Source organism: Pan paniscus, chromosome 6 (assembly GCF_029289425.2).
Source record: "Pan paniscus chromosome 6, NHGRI_mPanPan1-v2.0_pri, whole genome shotgun sequence".
Classification (NCBI taxonomy): Eukaryota; Metazoa; Chordata; class Mammalia; order Primates; family Hominidae; genus Pan; species Pan paniscus.
This window is the reverse complement of record NC_073255.2, coordinates 179,071,620-179,079,653: the sequence shown is the minus strand read 5'-3', so window position 1 is coordinate 179,079,653 and position 8,034 is coordinate 179,071,620. Positions and strand designations below refer to the sequence as shown.

The 8,034-nt window shown below is 40.3% G+C and overlaps 1 pseudogene; it reads left to right on the top strand.

The window, feature by feature from the left end:
• Positions 1-3,392: 3,392 nt before the first annotated feature.
• On the top strand, positions 3,393-7,792 carry LOC100992386 (trypsin-like; annotated as a pseudogene).
• The last annotated feature ends 242 nt before the right edge of the window (positions 7,793-8,034 follow it).

The following is an 8,034-nucleotide window of genomic DNA, read 5'->3' as shown; positions in this document are numbered from 1 at the left end:
CAATAATGTAAGGGTATTTGACTCAGATGTGTTCACACAAATGGCAAATAGACATGCATATGTACAAAGGCACCTCATGCTAATCCTGTATTCACTCAGCCTCTTCTGCAGGGAGCATTCTCCTAATCACTTTCACTTAACATCCTGATCCACTCTGCTCCACACCCCTTCCACTCACAGGCAACACTGCAGCCACCACCATCAGTGATCCTGAAATGAGGGTGCCCACCCTCATTTCCCCAGTCATCTACCTAACACTATGTTTCTCGAAGGCTGGTAGACTCATCACTAGTAGTCCTCAACATAATTTTAGGTAGTACTCAGATGAGCATTTTTATTTGAAAAGCATGTGTTCATTTTAGTATGCATTAGATAAAAAAGCCACCAACACAAGAAATGTCGATGTCATTGCTTAAAAAGAGACTAAAAAAAAAAGAAGTCTATTTAAAAATCAAAATGTAAGTGGTTTACATGCAAAAAAAAAAAAAAAGTAAAAGAATGATCTGGAAATAACTGAAGTCTGGAAACTGAAGTCTAGAAACCATCGTTTAAAATTTTCCTCACATGCCCTCCACTGCTTTAGATGGCTACAGAACCATCCCAGTAGCCAGACGGGACTACTTTTCCTGTCTCAGGACTTCCTGTGTGTGAAATTGCAACTGATCCTAGATGACAACCCACATCACCTACCCCCAATCTGGCAACTCTCACTCTTTCGCTCCTGGAAGGAGTCCAAATGATCAAGCCCAGGGCACACTAGAGGCAGCTTTCTAGGCCATAACAGTACATGAGCCAATTAATCTAAAAAGTTCTGCTCTACAGTGCTATACTTTTTATATGGGCCAAGATCTCTGAAGAATCTCTGGGGAAGTTCCAAGAATGATGCAGATTTAAACAAGTTCTATCACCTCATAGGTTAAAGTATCAGCAATGGAAAATATTGAACGAGCTAAGAAGACTCCCCCTTCCCCATTCTGGGCACCGCTCCTTTCCTTACTCCTGAATATTTTCTAATTTTTAGGAATCAATTAAAGGCAGCTCCCCACTTTGGGTGCCATTCATTCAATAGTTATTGAGTGTCTATATTGTCCCACAGCTCAAGGCACTTTTTAAAGGCTATCACCTTAGAAGCAAAGTCCCATTTCCCTTCTTTCTCCCTGAGAGCTCTGGTTCTCAACTAGGGATGATTTTGCCTCCCAGGTGACATTTGGCAATGTCTGGTGACATTATTGTTGGTTATGACTGGGGGACAAAGGTATTGCTGTTTTCTTCCAGACACCAGACATATGCAGATAAACATCCTGCAATGCACAGGACAGTTATCCACAACCAAGAAATATCTGGCCCAGCATGTCCGTAGTGCTAAGGTTGAGAAACTCTGCTGTTGAGTAAGTCATCTTGACAGCAGTAATAGTTCAAATGTAAAAGATGCAGAAACTACTTCAGGAGTGATAATTTGTTAAGCAGAAATAGATCCTGATAGGACATTTCAAATGTATTGCATAGATGTCAAATCTAGCTACATCTGGCCAGGAGTTACTTCTCACTGAGATTCACTCAACTGTATGCTTCTGTCATGTTGCACTAATTCTGAAAATTCCTGCTCCAGCAACCTATTTCTTGGATTTTCCAAAATTCCAAATAGTCCTTGAAGTTAGCCATTCGTTTTGTAGAGTTCAAACTGTTCTTCCTTATTTTATTTTTTAATTTTTTGAGACAGAGTCTTGCTCTGTTGCCAGGCTAGAGTGCAGTGGCATGATCTCGGCTCACTGCAACCTCCACTCCCCAGGTTCAAGCGATTCCGCTGCCTCAGCCTTCTGATTAGCTGGGACTACAGGTGCCCGCCACCATGCCTGGCTATTTTTTTTTTTTTTTTTTTTTTTTGTATTTTAGTAGAGACGGGGTTTCACCATGTTGGCCAGGATGGTATTGATCTCCTGACCTCGTGATCTGCCCACCTCGGCCTCCCAAAGTGCTGGGATTATAGGCTTGAGCCACTGCGCCCAGCCCTGTTCTCTCTTATTATATTCACGGCATCACTGTTGAGGGCATGAACCCTGAAGTGAGGCTGCTTAAGTTTTAACCATAGATTGGCCACTTAACAGCTATGAAACTTTGATATACTCACTTGACTTCTTTTAGCCTCTTTCTCCACATCTCTTAAATGGTGAAATTTGTAGTTTAACACTTACGGTGCTGCTTGTGAAGACTGAATGAGTTGATGCACGTAATCCACTTCCACAGTGCTGGACACATAGTAAATACTTTATAAATTTCAGCTGTGTTATCATTGTCCAAGAATTTTGCATTATCTTGGCATCCAGATTTTGGTGAACTTACTGAGAGAAGTGTTTCATAGTGATCAGGACCACAGACTCTGAAGGAAGATTTTTCTGGGTTGGAATGCTGATGTTACCGTGTATTTGCTATGTGATTTTGGTCAAATCCCCTACAGTTTTGTGTGCCTTAGTTTCCACATCTGTAAAGTGGAAATTATAATAGGTATCTTATATGGTTGTTGTGAAGATTACTAAATTAATATGGGCAAATACTTAAAATATCCCTGACATACACAGTTTGCTGTGTATGTCAGTATTCTACGTACTTACTGACTTAATAAGTACTTAGAATAAGTACAGTAAGCTCAAGATAATTATAAGCTCAAGATAATTATGTTATTAGCATTTTTTAACTTTCCTCTTTTTCTCTATTATAAGTTCAATTAAAGCAATCTTCTTTTTCTTAGGGAAACAAGCTGTTCCTTTAACAATGAGAAGGCGAAGTACCACCTGTTGGGTACTATGCTTACTGCCTGGGTGATGAGGTTGTTGGGACCCCAAGCCTGGGTGTCACGTAATTTACTTATGCAAAAAACCTGAATATGTACCCTTTAATTTGTAATAAGAGTTGAAATTTAAAAAAGAGAAAAGCTAACATGGATATATAAGACCAGAGCAGTCAAAAGACAAAGTATATAATTGTAAAAGAGTCTACATTATGAATCTTCAAAAGTGCAGTCTTTCTTAGAATAAACATATACAGTTGATATGCCCAACTACTTAAGATTTTTTATCTGGGAATCTGGACACCTGTAACTCTGTCCTGTGACCTTACTCCACCTTACTTACCTATTATGGGGTACAGTTTCTACCAGGTGGGTTTATTACTTTCAGTCCCATGACCCTCTAGAAAAGTAGGCAAATGTTAATGTTCAAAATTTATGTTGAGTTATCTTGCATCTGTCACAGAATTTAGATTTAGATTTGTGAGTTTACAGTGAAATCACTTTTCTGGCCCTTGTGGCCATGAATGTCAAGACAAGTCCGTTGGTATAAATAGCTGTGGAAGAAAAGCTGTCATCCTATTTCCAAGTCCAGGTGAAGTGAGCAACCATGAAGACCTTCATCTTCCTTGCTCTCCTGTGAGCTGCTGGTGAGTATCTTTTAATGAGTGAATCAGCGGATGTCAAACATAAACTTAAGTTTGTACTTTATACTCTGGAAGACAACAATGAATGTTGAATCTGGTCTCTGTATTCAAGAAGCTTAAAATATTGAAACAACAGTGCAAAATACATATGTTTGTGGATAATTAAATTTCACTTGTTGGAGGAAGATCACAGTGAGCAAAAGTGATCAGGGTAGAAGATATAAAGACACAGGACTTGCTCTCAACTTCTGGGTAATATTAAGGAAGAAGGAGAGAGAAGGAAAAGATAGCCCAGATTAAGGAGGCGCTTATCCTGACCTTTCCAAGAATTTGGAGTTAATAATTGAAACTAATCGTGTGCTCTTAAAGAGGCTGCAGGTGTCAGAGCCTGCATCTTCTCCACACTAAAGGGCTAGTGATATAAAGCCAAAGGGAAAAGCAATTTTCTTTCTCATGAATAAAAGCTATGGGCTGTGTTTTACGATATTTTTGCCATGGATATCTCTCTGGTGTAAAGTAACATGTCATTTCATCATGAATATAATAGAAAAATGATGAGTTTTCCTTTTATACTACTAAATTTTATAAGACTAAAACTTAATACTAAATTTTCTCAAGTTAGGCAGGTATAAATTCAATGCATCTGTCTACACACCTGCTAACTTCTTTCCTAAAATTATTAAAAATATCTGAACAATGGGGCTCATAAAATATAATCACAAACTTTTGGAGCTACAAGATATAAAGTGGGCTAGACTTTAAAAGCTGAATAAATTCGTAAGTGTTGGAAAGATAATTGGGATAAGAGGAAAGGCTGAAGAGGGTCATCCTATAATGCTCTGTAAAATGATTTTAATAAAAATTCTAGACTGGAATCAAGAAGAGAAATTAGGAGAGCAAAAATATAAATCTCTAATTTCCTTCCAGACGAGAAAATTCTCAGGTGCCTTAGTTTTTTTTTGTTTTTTTATGAGACAGAGTCTTGCCCTGTCGCCCAGGCCGGAGTGCAGTGGTGCCATCTTGGCTCACTGCAAGCTCCGCCTCCCAGGTTCATGCCATGCTCCGCCTCAGCCTCCCGAGTAGCTGGGACTACAGGCGCCCGCCACCACGCCCAGCTAATTTTTTGTATTTTTAGTAGAGACGGGGTTTCACCGTGTTAGCCAGGATGGTCTCGATCTCCTGACCTCGTGATCTGCCTGCCTCGGCCTCCCAAAGTGCTGGGATTACAGGCATAAGCCACCGCAACCAGCCTCAGGTGCCTTTTTAAAGCTTCCTTTCTGTTACCGTATGGGGCTCTCTCTCCCATACCAACATCCTACCAACGACCACAAACCATCAGCATGACTACTGAAAAGCATTACACCTAATTGTATGGCTGCGGAGCAGAGTTCTGTGAAAAAAGTTTCCTTGTGTCTTCAGGAAGTGATATTCAGGACATTTACTGTGTCAAGAGTTTCTGATCTTTGAGTGTGTGTGTGTGTGCGCGCGCGCGTGTGTGTCTGAATAGTACATATATTAAAAAATGCATTTATCAAAGTTAAAGCATAAATTAAAAAATAGATAGTTATAATGTTATAAGTGGGGTACAATTTAAAGGTATGGGATAATAAATTTCCCCCCCAAATTAGCTTAAAGCCACCATTTCCTGATTATGTGAGACAAGAGAACATTCTGCTCTTTTGGTAAATCTGAGAAAACTTTTCATGGTATTGTAGAAACTTTAAGATGAATCTGTTTAACTGATAGTTCCCAACTTTCCTCTGTCAGCCGCTTTCCCCACTAGTGATGATGATGACAAGATCGTTGGGGGGCTACACCTGTCAGAGGAATGCTGTCCCCTATCACGGTCCCTGAATGCTGGCTATCACTTCTGTGGTGGCTCCCTCATCAATAACAAATGGGAGGTGTCCGCGGCTCACTGCTATAAGTCGTAAGTCATTGATACTCACTTTCTTATGCACTAAGATTAATTAATCCTCTATCCCTGACAAAACACAATCCAGAGTAAACTGCAGAGTTGTGCTTGAGGGTGAGGCATTCAGACCTCCAGAGACTTCTTATTTTCTCAGGCATTATCTGATGTATAAAGGGGGGTTTGCATGGAGAGGTACCCTTCAGGGTTCCCTGATATCTTCCCAAATGATGGTATTCAAGATATGGAAGGGAAATAGTGAGTGACGAACTATCCCTAGAAATAGCTTATGACATGAATCAGTACATAGTGCTAATTACTGTAGCTCAGCCAGTATAAACTGTATATGGAGGTAATAAAATACAGAGAATTTACAGTGCAACATTAAAAATATGCATGATTCATTCTGTTCCCTTAACATTCTGCCATTTCTCTGACTCCTGCTTCATTCCCTGTGATAACTGGTGATCCCAACCAGAGAGAAATGGCAAGTGCTGATCAATCTCCACCAACTTCCTTTTTATCTCCAACTGTTTTATTCAAGTCCTTGAGTTCTCATTCCCATTCCTTACTATTCTAACAAGATGGCGGGCAGTGAGTCTGCATTTGCAGTGACACTTCCCTAAGGAAAACTCTAACCTGTACCATGTGGTGGTACAGAATGCTACCTTAAGTGCACTATTACTGTGTGACTGCTTGAAAAGGATGGTGTCTGTGTTTATCCTCATAAATGGGGGATCAGGAGGAGTGGAAATAGCTCAAGCTAGATACTTAGGAACCTCTTATATCTTTTAATCCAGCCGAATCCAAGTGCGTCTCGGAGAATACAACATTAAGGTCTATGAAGGCAATGAACAATTCATAAATGCAGCCAAGATTATTTGCCACCCCAAGTATAACTCAGCCACCATTGATAATGACATCATGCTGATTAAGCTGAGCTCAGCCGCCACCATCAACTCTCAAGTGGCCACCATCTCTCTGCCAAGATCCTGTGCAGTGACTGGTACTCAGTGCCTCATCTCTGGCTGGGGCAACACCCTGAGCAGTGGCAGTAAGTGTCGCCTGAAACAGAAGTACAAGTGTGACAATTTTAGAGCTGAAAGACATGTGGAAAGTCAGCTAGTCCAAACTCACTTAAGGCTAAATTCCCAGAGCATAGTTTTTGGATATATGGAATCTCAGAAATATACTATTAATAATTGAAATGAAGAAGATTCCTTTGCTGGAACCATGTAGAAGACACAATAATGAAGTACTATGAAGATATCAGGGTATTTAACTGAAGTGTGATTAGTGATGGGCAGAGAACTATAAACTGAGGAGGTAAACAAAACAAAGACTCAGGGATTTGGTCTTGCCTAGAACATATACCTGCTTGAGAAAAAAGTCACTAAAAGTGAGATCTGTGGTCACTGATGCTAGTGTCAGAGAAAGAACAATTCATTGATTAGAACTATTTGGGAAAGCTTCTAGAAAAGAAAGTATTGTTCTCTCAAATGAGAAGTCATTGGCTAATTGACAGAAAGAGTGAGAGTATTGGGGAAGAGGGGAAATGTATTGAGAAAGAAATTTTTGGAAACCTCATGAGTAATCTTGCATTTTTTACTCTTCCACTCCACAGCCAACTACCCTGATCTCCTGCAGTGTCTGAAGGCTCCCATTCTCTCTAACACTGCTTGCTGCACAGCCTACCCAGGCAAGATTACTACAAACATGATATGTCTGGGATTCCTGAAGGGTTGAAAGGACTCTTGCCAGGTTAGTTTCTTTGTACTGCTTCTCAATTCCAGCTCATTCTTAGTCTTCTCCACCATAATTCCCCTTTTCAGAAACACAGAAGATTGTAAAACTGTCCCTATAACTGATTGTGAGAGGTGAGAGATAGTCTTGGGACAAATTAAATATTTTATTTTTATTGTATTAATGTCTAGGTTTAAGAGTTAAAAGATGCACAGAAGATGGTGTGCAAATAGTACTTCTAAGTGCCCTTCTGAGGAGGTAAACTGTGGAAAGGAACTCTAGTGGAAGGAGCAGAGCTAGTTAAGCAGCATGAAACCTCCTCTTGGCCCAGTTGGCCTACCAAGGAAAGAGAAGGGGCCCAAATCAGGTATAAGGAAGACTAACTACTGATATAGTAAGTAGATTGAGGGTTGGAGGGTTTCAAGAGGAAGAGAAAGTGCTTCATGCTGGATCAGCAGTGTGGGACAATGGCTCCAGCACAATGGAAGAACATCTTACGGCCCATTCTCCCACCTGGGCATAAATAAGATCTATGAATATCCCTTCCTTTTTGCCCAGGGTGACTCTGGTAGTCCTGTGGTCTGCAACGGAGAACTCCAGGGCACTGTCTCCTGGGGCTATGGTTGTCCTCAGAAGAACAAACCTGGAGTCTACACTAAAGTTTGCAACCACGTGAAATGGATTCAGCAGACCATTGCTGCCAACTAAACACCTTTATCTCTTCATGTTCCATATCCTATTCATCAACTTTACCTTCTTTCTATGCCAAAAAACAGTATCTAAATAAAAATATACTGTCTTGTACCACATCTTTTCAAGAATGGTCCCTGTCGGCATTGATTAACTTTCTCTTGAAACTAGCTGTTAAGAAGGTGGACATAGGGCCAAACTATTATATTGAGAAAATGTGAAAGGTTATTGATATGGTTTGGCTGTGTGTCCCCACCCAA